Source organism: Phyllobates terribilis, unplaced genomic scaffold (assembly GCF_046119375.1).
Source record: "Phyllobates terribilis strain yellow unplaced genomic scaffold, ASM4611937v1 Scaffold_2__4_contigs__length_985480577, whole genome shotgun sequence".
Taxonomy (NCBI): Eukaryota; Metazoa; Chordata; class Amphibia; order Anura; family Dendrobatidae; genus Phyllobates; species Phyllobates terribilis.
In genome coordinates, this window is record NW_027362762.1 from 694,628,756 (window position 1) to 694,640,947 (window position 12,192).

The window sequence follows — 12,192 nt, forward strand, 5'->3', positions numbered from 1 at the left end:
TTGAGGAGGCAGAAGCAGTGGAGGAACTTTGACATAAAGAGGATTGACTCACAACTCGTGGGGACGGCAAGACTTGGACAGCAGCCCCTTGTCCTGCTGTCACCATAGTTACCCAGTGCCCAGTCAGCGACATGTAACGCCCCTGTCCATGCCTACTCGTCCAAGTGTCTGTGGTGAAATGCACCCTGTCACACACAGAGTTTCTCAAAGAAGCGGTGATGTTGTGTGCGACATGCTGGTGGAGCGCAGGCACACCTTTCTTTGAGAAGTAGTGCCGACTGGGCATCTGGTACTGGGGCACTGCGACGGACATAAGGTCTCGAAAATCCTCTGTGTCCACCAGGCGGAAAGGCAGCATTTCTGTAGCCAAGAGCTTGCAGATGGTGAAATTCAACCTCTTAGCTTTCTCATGGCTAGGAGGAAATGGTCTTTTACTTGTCCACATCTGAGGGACCGAGGGCTGGCTATTGTGCTTAGACGGGGTTGATAAGGGTGTCCCCGGCAAACTGCCGGTCTGTGAGGAAGATGCAGGCGGACATGTTAGGTTGCCTTGATCCAAAGGTGGTGCTATCGATGTCGGACAGCGCTCAACACCAGCTGCTGTTACCACCTCCAAAGAAAATGATGACCTGCCAATCACGCTGGCTGTTGCGGGTAAAGAGGTGGCAGGTCTGCGCCCCAAAACAGGTGTGACTGCTGTCCCCCCAGTCACAGAGGATGAAGAGGCCGCGGATGCACAAGATATGGCAGACGGTGGTTGGCCCGGCCGGCTAGGCCGCATTGTAGCACACTGAGCTTCCCACTGCAACTTATGCTTCATGTCCATGTGCCGGTTCATGCATGAAGTACTCAAACTATGTATTTTTTGGCCTCTACTTAGCTTTTGCTGACAAATGTTACAGATAACACGAGTTGGGTCATCTTTATCGATCTGAAAAAATGCCCAGGCTATGCAAGGCTTAGCACCCATGCGACCTGAAGAGCCACCACGACTTGTGGTGAGAGGCAGAATTGTGTTTGAGGATGCAGTTGTTGACGTGCTTCCAGTACTACGTCTCTGTCCAGGAAGGCGCAACCTGACCTCGTCGTCACTAGCATCTTCCTCCACCTCCTCTGCTGACCTCATCTCTTGGCTGACTGTGGGTTGACAGTAAGTGGGATCTCCAACCTCATCATCATCACCCTGTGTGTTATCACACCCGTCGTGCTCAGAGCCAACCTGTTCCTGCCCTGACAAAAAACTAAAGTTGTCGCTCCAATCAGGTATTTGAGTCTTATCATCGTCTTCCTCATTGTCTCCACCAACAGGAGTTACAGTTTGGGAATGAGGGTCTACATTATGGTCAGAACCTTCTGCGTCTGGTCCTGGATCCGACGCATAAAGATTCTGGGCATCAGTGCAGATCATTTCCTCGTCTGGATTCACAGAAGCGCTGGAGTCGACCTCTGATTCCCAGGCTATAGTATGTGTAAACAGCTCTGCAGACTCAACCATCTGTTCTACCTCATACTCAGACGGGCAGCTGGAGATTTGGGAGCTGTGAGGAAGCAAGTGCGATTTGGGTGACACCTTTGAGGACTGGAGTATTTGTGATGTTGAAGTTGATGTGGAGGAGAGCCCACTTAAAGGAGCACTTGATATCCGTTGAAGCACCTGCTGTTTTTGTGCCTCATCTGGAATTTGTAGCGATTGGCGTAGCCGTAAGAAAGGGATCTTATCACATTGTCCGCTAAAAGAAGTAGACATTTTAGTTTGGCTGGAAGATGGTCTTTTTTCTGCAGATGTTACTGTTGCTTTAACACCTACCCCATGGACACAACCTTTTTTCCCCTTCCCAACACGCCTATTCCCCTTTCCACCAGCAGCAGGCCTTTTTCCACTCATTTTGGTGGTTAACTAATTCACAACTCTGGAGTTGTTTGCACAAAAAAACAATGGATGGTAACCGAGCAGAGCTGAGTGGCCAAACTGTGGTATTAGGCCAAAACTATTGGCTGGGTTAGATGCAGAAAAAAATATATTCAGTTTGCAACCTGATGGAGGTCAGTATAGATGGACTAATAGAGAAAGTCCGACACACTGCTACAAGGCCAAATATTTTTTCAGAGGTAGATGCAGAAAAAAATTATATTCAGTTTGCAACCTGATGGAGGTCTGTGTAGATGGATTAATAGAACAAGACCCACACACAGCTAGAAGCCCAATATTTTTTCAGAGGTAGATGCAGAAAAAAATATATTCAGTTTGCAACCTGATGGAGGTCAGTATAGATGGACTAATACAACAAGTCCCACACACAGCTAGAAGCCCAATATTTTTTCAGAGGTAGATGCAGAAAAAAATATATTCAGTTTGCAACCTGATGGAGGTCAGTATAGATGGACTAATACAACAAGTCCCACACACAGCTAGAAGCCCAAATATTTTTTCAGAGGTACTGTAGATGCAGATAAAAATTATTTTTAATTTGCAACCTGATGGAGGTCAGTATAGATGGACTAATACAACAAGTCCCACACACAGCTAGAAGCCCAAATATTTTTTCAGAGGTACTGTAGATGCAGATAAAAATTATTTTTAATTTGCAACCTGATGGAGGTCAGTATAGATGGACTAATAGAGAAAGTCCGACACACTGCTACAAGGCCAAATATTTTTTCAGAGGTAGATGCAGAAAAAAATTATATTCAGTTTGCAACCTGATGGAGGTCTGTATAGATGGATTAATAGAACAAGACCCACACACAGCAAGAAGCCCAATATTTTTTCAGAGGTAGATGCAGAAAAAAATATATTCAGTTTGCAACCTGATGGAGGTCAGTATAGATGGACTAATACAACAAGTCCCACACACAGCTAGAAGCCCAATATTTTTTCAGAGGTAGATGCAGAAAAAAATATATTCAGTTTGCAACCTGATGGAGGTCAGTATAGATGGACTAATACAACAAGTCCCACACACAGCTAGAAGCCCAAATATTTTTTCAGAGGTACTGTAGATGCAGATAAAAATTATTTTTAATTTGCAACCTGATGGAGGTCAGTATAGATGGACTAATACAACAAGTCCCACACACAGCTAGAAGCCCAAATATTTTTTCAGAGGTACTGTAGATGCAGATAAAAATTATTTTTAATTTGCAACCTGATGGAGGTCAGTATAGATGGACTAATAGAGAAAGTCCGACACACTGCTAGAAGGCCAAATATTTTTTCAGAGCTAGATGCAGAAAAAAATTATATTCAGTTTGCAACCTGATGGAGGTCAGTATAGATGGATTAATAGAACAAGACCCACACACAGCTAGAAGCCCAATATTTTTTCAGAGGTAGATGCAGAAAAAAATATATTCAGTTTGCAACCTGATGGAGGTCAGTATAGATGGACTAATACAACAAGTCCCACACACAGCTAGAAGCCCAAATATTTTTTCAGAGGTACTGTAGATGCAGATACAAATTATTTTTAATTTGCAACCTGATGGAGGTCAGTATAGATGGACTAATACAACAAGTCCCACACACAGCTAGAAGCCCAAATATTTTTTCAGAGGTAGATGCAGAAAAAAATATATTCAGTTTGCAACCTGATGGAGGTCAGTATAGATGGACTAATACAACAAGTCCCACACACAGCTAGAAGCCCAAATATTTTTTCAGAGGTACTGTAGATGCAGATAAAAATTATTTTTAATTTGCAACCTGATGGAGGTCAGTATAGATGGACTAATACAACAAGTCCCACACACAGCTAGAAGCCCAAATATTTTTTCAGAGGTACTGTAGATGCAGATACAAATTATTTTTAATTTGCAACCTGATGGAGGTCAGTATAGATGGACTAATAGAGAAAGTCCGACACACTGCTAGAAGGCCAAATATTTTTTCAGAGCTAGATGCAGAAAAAAATTATATTCAGTTTGCAACCTGATGGAGGTCAGTATAGATGGATTAATAGAACAAGACCCACACACAGCTAGAAGCCCAAATATTTTTTCAGAGGTAGATGCAGAAAAAAATATATTCAGTTTGCAACCTGATGGAGGTCAGTATAGATGGACTAATACAACAAGTCCCACACACAGCTAGAAGCCCAAATATTTTTTCAGAGGTACTGTAGATGCAGATAAAAATTAGTTTTAATTTGCAACCTGATGGAGGTCAGTATAGATGGACTAATAGAATGATGCTATGCCCAAAAGATTTTACTTCACTAGGTGCAGTAAAAAAATTGGTATTCTATACACAGTTGGTATATCTTGCAGCACAGATAGGCTACTCCACTGACTAACACACTCTGCAATAGGCCAAAAAGGATTAGCTTTGCTAGATTCAGCCAAATGCTGTGAAAAAAACTTGCACAGCACTGGCACAGACCTGCCTGGCAAAAACTGATAGGAACTGATGTAACCTAGTCCTGAAAAGGACTCCAATTACAATTAGTCTTTACTCCCACAACCTATCTATTTAAGAGCACAGACCTCCCTGATAAAAGTCGTAGGAAATGCTGTAACCTAGTCCTTAAAAGGACTGCAATCACAACTATTCCCTACTCCCAAGCTATCTGTATATTTGTGCGAAAATTGGCTTGAAATTAATAAGGTATAGCGCACACAGCAACAGCGGTGCCGTCTAACACGCAGCTGCAGCAGTGAGAAAATGGTGGCGACGGGGAAAATGGCTTGGTCTTATAGGGCAAGGACATGTGACATACACTGCCAATGACACATGCCCTTGCTTGTGTGAAAAAAAGCACTTCGCTCCGTGTGTGCGCTGCTGATAGGCTGACAGATTGCACCTCCCCACTGCAAATGCGGGAAAGAGAAAAAAAAATGGAGATCTTCATTGTTCCTGCAGAGATCCATCCCCTGCCCCTCCCCCCACCCCGCTGTACACTCAAACTGCGTATTAACATTAATTTTCATCATTACTGAGAAAAAATCCAGTTATGATTTTGGTGCACGAACAGTTATCGAACATAACCTCGAACAGCCGAATTTTTATCAAATTGTTCGTGTTCGCCGAACGGCTCGAACACCGCCCAAAACAGCTCGAATTTGAGATTGGCGAACAGTTCGAGTAGAACAACGCTCATCTCTAGTTATCACACCCGTCGTCCTCAGAGCCAACCTGTTCCTGCCCTGACAAAAAACTAAAGTTGTCGCTCCAATCAGGTATTTGAGTCTTATCATCGTCTTCCTCATTGTCTCCACCAACAGGAGTTACAGTTTGGGAATGAGGGTCTACATTATGGTCAGAACCTTCTGCGTCTGGTCCTGGATCCGACTCATAAAGATTCTGGGCATCAGTGCAGATCATTTCCTCGTCTGGATTCACAGAAGCGCTGGAGTCGACCTCTGATTCCCAGGCTATAGTATGAGTAAACAGCTCTGCAGACTCAACCATCTGTTCTACCTCATACTCAGACGGGCAGCTGGAGATTTGGGAGCTGTGAGGAAGCAAGTGCGATTTGGGTGACACCTTTGAGGACTGGAGTATTTGTGATGTTGAAGTTGATGTGGAGGAGAGCCCACTTAAAGGAGCACTTGATATCCGTTGAAGCACCTGCTGTTTTTGTGCCTCATCTGGAATTTGTAGCGATTGGCGTGGCCGTAAGAAAGGGATCTTATCACATTGTCCGCTAAAAGAAGTAGACATTTTAGTTTGGCTGGAAGATGGTCTTTCTTCTGCAGATGTTACTGTTGCTTTAACACCTACCCCACGGACACAACCTTTTTTCCCCTTCCCAACACGCCTATTCCCCTTTCCACCAGCAGCAGGCCTTTTTCCACTCATTTTGGTGGTTAACTAATTCACAACTCTGGAGTTGTTTGCACAAAAAAACAATGGATGGTAACCGAGCAGAGCTGAGTGGCCAAACTGTGGTATTAGGCCAAAACTATTGGCTGGGTTAGATGCAGAAAAAAAATATATTCAATTTGCAACCTGATGGAGGTCAGTATAGATGGACTAATACAACAAGTCCCACACACAGCTAGAAGCCCAATATTTTTTCAGAGGTAGATGCAGAAAAAAATATATTCAGTTTGCAACCTGATGGAGGTCAGTATAGATGGACTAATACAACAAGTCCCACACACAGCTAGAAGCCCAAATATTTTTTCAGAGGTACTGTAGATGCAGATAAAAATTATTTTTAATTTGCAACCTGATGGAGGTCAGTATAGATGGACTAATAGAGAAAGTTCGACACACTGCTAGAAGGCCAAATATTTTTTCAGAGCTAGATGCAGAAAAAAATTAGATTCAGTTTGCAACCTGATGGAGGTCTGTATAGATGGATTAATAGAACAAGACCCACACACAGCTAGAAGCCCAATATTTTTTCAGAGGTAGATGCAGAAAAAAATATATTCAGTTTGCAACCTGATGGAGGTCAGTATAGATGGACTAATACAACAAGTCCCACACACAGCTAGAAGCCCAATATTTTTTCAGAGGTAGATGCAGAAAAAAATATATTCAGTTTGCAACCTGATGGAGGTCAGTATAGATGGACTAATACAACAAGTCCCACACACAGCTAGAAGCCCAATATTTTTTCAGAGGTAGATGCAGAAAAAAATATATTCAGTTTGCAACCTGATGGAGGTCAGTATAGATGGACTAATACAACAAGTCCCACACACAGCTAGAAGCCCAATATTTTTTCAGAGGTAGATGCAGAAAAAAATATATTCAGTTTGCAACCTGATGGAGGTCAGTATAGATGGACTAATACAACAAGTCCCACACACAGCTAGAAGCCCAATATTTTTTCAGAGGTAGATGCAGAAAAAAATATATTCAGTTTGCAACCTGATGGAGGTCAGTATAGATGGACTAATACAACAAGTCCCACACACAGCTAGAAGCCCAAATATTTTTTCAGAGGTACTGTAGATGCAGATAAAAATTATTTTTAATTTGCAACCTGATGGAGGTCAGTATAGATGGACTAATAGAGAAAGTCCGACACACTACTAGAAGGCCAAATATTTTTTCAGAGCTAGATGCATAAAAAAATTATATTCAGTTTGCAACCTGATGGAGGTCACTATAGATGGATTAATAGAACAAGACCCACACACAGCTAGAAGCCCAATATTTTTTCAGAGGTAGATGCAGAAAAAAATATATTCAGTTTGCAACCTGATGGAGGTCAGTATAGATGGACTAACAGAGAAAGTCCCACACACTACTAGAATGCCAAATATTTTTTCAGAGCTAGATGCAGAAAAAAATTATATTCAGTTTGCAACCTGATGGAGGTCTGTATAGATGGATTAATAGAACAAGACCCACACACAGCTAGAAGCCCAATATTTTTTCAGAGGTAGATGCAGAAAAAAATATATTCAGTTTGCAACCTGATGGAGGTCAGTATAGATGGACTAATACAACAAGTCCCACACACAGCTAGAAGCCCAAATATTTTTTCAGAGGTACTGTAGATGCAGATAAAAATTATTTTGAATTTGCAACCTGATGGAGGTCAGTATAGATGGACTAATAGAGAAAGTCCGACACACTGCTAGAAGGCCAAATATTTTTTCAGAGGTACTGTAGATGCAGATAAAAATTATTTTTAATTTGCAACCTGATGGAGGTCAGTATAGATGGACTAATAGAGAAAGTCCGACACACTACTAGAAGGCCAAATATTTTTTCAGAGCTAGATGCAGAAAAAAATTATATTCAGTTTGCAACCTGATGGAGGTCAGTATAGATGGACTAATACAAAAAGTCCCACACACAGCTAGAAGCCCAATATTTTTTCAGAGGTAGATGCAGAAAAAAATATATTCAGTTTGCAACCTGATGGAGGTCAGTATAGATGGACTAATACAACAAGTCCCACACACAGCTAGAAGCCCAAATATTTTTTCAGAGGTACTGTAGATGCAGATAAAAATTATTTTGAATTTGCAACCTGATGGAGGTCAGTATAGATGGACTAATAGAGAAAGTCCGACACACTGCTAGAAGGCCAAATATTTTTTCAGAGGTACTGTAGATGCAGATAAAAATTATTTTTAATTTGCAACCTGATGGAGGTCAGTATAGATGGACTAATAGAGAAAGTCCGACACACTACTAGAAGGCCAAATATTTTTTCAGAGCTAGATGCAGAAAAAAATTATATTCAGTTTGCAACCTGATGGAGGTCAGTATAGATGGACTAATACAAAAAGTCCCACACACAGCTAGAAGCCCAATATTTTTTCAGAGGTAGATGCAGAAAAAAATATATTCAGTTTGCAACCTGATGGAGGTCAGTATAGATGGACTAATACAACAAGTCCCACACACAGCTAGAAGCCCAATATTTTTTCAGAGGTAGATGCAGAAAAAAATATATTCAGTTTGCAACCTGATGGAGGTCAGTATAGATGGACTAATACAACAAGTCCCACACACAGCTAGAAGCCCAAATATTTTTTCAGAGGTACTGTAGATGCAGATAAAAATTATTTTTAATTTGCAACCTGATGGAGGTCAGTATAGATGGACTAATAGAGAAAGTCCGACACACTGCTAGAAGGCCAAATATTTTTTCAGAGCTAGATGCAGAAAAAAAATAGATTCAGTTTGCAACCTGATGGAGGTCAGTATAGATGGACTAATAGAATGATGCTATGCCCAAAAGATTTTACTTCACTAGGTGCAGTAAAAAAATTGGTATTCTATACACAGGTGGTATATCTTGCAACACAGATAGGCTACTCCACTGACTAACACACTCTGCAATAGGCCAAAAAGGATTAGCTTTGCTAGATTCAGCCAAATGCTGTGAAAAAAACTTGCACAGCACTGGCACAGACCTGCCTGGCAAAAACTGATAGGAACTGATGTAATCTAGTCCTGAAAAGGACTCCAATTACAATTAGTCTTTACTCCCACAACCTATCTATTTAAGAGCACAGACCTGCCTGATAAAAGTCGTAGGAAATGCTGTAACCTAGTCCTTAAAAGGACTGCAATCACAACTATTCCCTACTCCCAAGCTATCTGTATATTTGTGCGAAAATTGGCTTGAAATTAACAAGGTATAGCGCACACAGCAACAGCGGTGCCGTCTAACACGCAGCTGCAGCAGTGAGAAAATGGTGGCGACGGGGAAAATGGCTTGGTCTTATAGGGCAAGGACATGTGACATACACTGCCAATGACACATGCCCTTGCTTGTGTGAAAAAAAGCACTTCGCTCCGTGTGTGCGCTGCTGATAGGCTGACAGATTGCACCTCCCCACTGTAAATGCGGGAAAGAGAAAAAAAAATGGAGATCTTAATTGTTCCTGCAGAGATCCATCCCCTGCCCCTCCCCCAACCCCGCCGTACACTCAAACTGCGTATTAACATTAATTTTCATCATTACTGAGAAAAAATCCAGTTATGATTTTGGTGCACGAACAGTTATCGAACATAACCTCGAACAGCCGAATTTTTCTCAAATTGTTCGTGTTCGCCGAACGGCTCGAACACCGCCCAAAACAGCTCGAATTTGAGATTGGCGAACAGTTCGAGTAGAACAACGCTCATCTCTAATTGTAACATAAACTCAGCCATGTGTGTCAAACTGCAAAGAGGCAAGATTTCTGTGTCCTCACCAAGAGGACGACTGACCATTCTCTGCTCCTCATCCTCCTCATCCATGTCCTCAGGCCATCCACGCTGAACAGACGGTATGACAGTTATGCAGGTAGTACCGTCTATAACGCAGGAAACTAGCTCCTGTTCTTCCTCCTCCTCATTGTCACCCAATCCACGTTGGGATGAGATGAGGCTGGGCTGTGTGGAATCACCCTTTATGGTTCCATGCTCCATCGCATCGTGCTCCGCCTGCAATGCATCCTCTGTAATTGTGAGCAGAGAGTGTTTTAGAAGACAGAGAAGCGGGATGGTGATGCTAATTATGGTGTCATCGTCACTCACCATCTTGGTGGACTCCTCCAAGTTTTAGAGGATGGTACAGATGTCTGACATCCATGTCCACTCCTGAGGTCTTATGTGTGGAGTCTGACCTGAATACCGACGGCCGTGTTGATGCTGGTAATCAACAACTGCCCTCTTCTGCTCACAAATCCTTCCCAACATCTGCAATGTAGAGTTCCAACGTGTGGGGACATCAGTCAGTGAGCAGGAAGCTTCAAATGCTGCTGAAGCACGGCAAGGGCGGCGGAAGCTGTAGCTGACTTTCTTAAATGGGCACACACACGGTGTACTTTGACAAGCATATGCGACAGATCTGGGTAGGTTTTGAGAAACCTCTGAACCACGAGGTTAAGCACATGGGCCAGGCATGGTACGTGTGTGAGCTCGCTCGCTTCAGAGCCGCAACCAGGGTCTGGCCATTGTCTCACACGACCATGCCTGGCTGTAGGTTCAGCGGTGTCAGACACAGATCTGCCTGCTCTTTCAGAGCTGTCCACAACTCTTTAGTGGTGTGCGGTTTGTCGCATATTAGCTTCAGCAAAGCCTGTTGCCGCTTGGCCGAGGCAGTGCTGCAGTGCTTCCAGCTTCTGACTCATTTGGGAGATGGAGGCTGAAGAGGAGGAGGAGGTGCAGGACCTGTAGACCATGGGAGCAACCCTGATTGACCCAGGGCCTGCAATCCTAAGCGTTGGGAGGACATGTTCCATCCCAAGGTCCGACTGGGTCCTGGGTCCCGGCTTCCACTATATTAACCCAGTGTGCCATCAGAAAGATGTACTGTCCCTGCCCACAAGCACTTGTCCACGTGTCCGTGGTTAGGTTTACTTTCCCAGTAACTGCGTTGTTGAGGGTACTGCTAATGTTGTGGGACACCAGCTAGTGTAATGCGGGGACGGCTCACCGGTAGAAATAGTGGTGGCTGGGGGCTGAGTACCGAGGGACGGCCACTGGCCGTTGGCTGTGTATTTGCGCTTGCATTCCAAGGACTGGGGTAGGGTTAATTGAGCGCTGCGCTGGGACAAGGAAGTGGGAGTGCTTTCTGATTGTGCTAGATGAGAATGTTCACCGACACGTGCAAGGCTGGAGGCATCTTCGCATGCGCCATGGACAGGGGATTGGCGTGCACGCACAACAGCGGAAAAAGCAGTGGTGTCATCCACAGGCACTGTTTCTGGACCCTGAGGTTCTGCCCACTTAGTAGAGTTCTTTGCTGCCATGTGCCTGATCATTTAGTAAATGTTTTTCCCAGCAATATGCGCTCCTGAAGGATGATGATGGAACTCGATATTCGGATTCAAAGATAATTTTTATTTCAAACTAAAAATTTTTATTTCAAACTAAAATACATGTACAGTCATGGCCAAAAGTTTTGAGAATGACACCAAAATTATATTTTCACATGATCTGCTGGCCTCTGGTTTTATTAGTGTTTGTCTGATGTTTATATCACATACAGAAATATAATTGCAATCATATTATGAGTACCAATAGGTTATATTGACAGTTAGAATGAGTTAATGCAGCAAGTCAATATTTGCAGTGTTGCCCCTTCTTCTTCAAGACCTCTGTAATTCTCCCTGGCATGCTCTCAATCAACTTTTGGACCAAATCCTGAGTGATAGCAGTCCATTCTTGCATAATCAATGCTTGCATTTTGCCAGAATTTGTTGGTTTTTGTTTGTCCACCCGTCTCTTGATGATTGACCACAAGTTCTCAATGGGATTAAGATCTGGGGAGTTTCCAGGCCATGGACCCAAAATCTCTATGTTTTGTTCCATGAGCCATTTAGTTATCACCTTTGCTTTATGGCAAGGTGCTCCATCATGCTGGAAAAGGCATTTTGGGCGCCAAACTGCTCTTGGACGGTTGGGAGAAGTTGCTCTTGGAGGACATTCTGGTACCATTCTTTATTCATGGCTGTGTTTTTAGGCAAGACTGTGAGTGAGCCGATTCCCTTGGCTGAGAAGCAACCCCACACATGAATGGTTTCAGGATGCTTTACAGTTGGCATGAGACAAGACTGGTGGTAGCGCTCACCTCTTCTTCTCCGAATAAGCTGTTTTCCAGATGTCCCAAACAATCGAAAAGGGGATTCATCAGAGAAAATGACTTTGCCCCAGTCCTCAGCAGTCCACTCCCTGTACCTTTTGCAGAATATCAGTCGGTCCCTGATGTTTTTTCTGGAGAGAAGTGGCTTCTTTGCTGCCCTCCTTGAAACCAGCCCTTGCTCAAAGAGTCTCCGCCTCACAGTGCG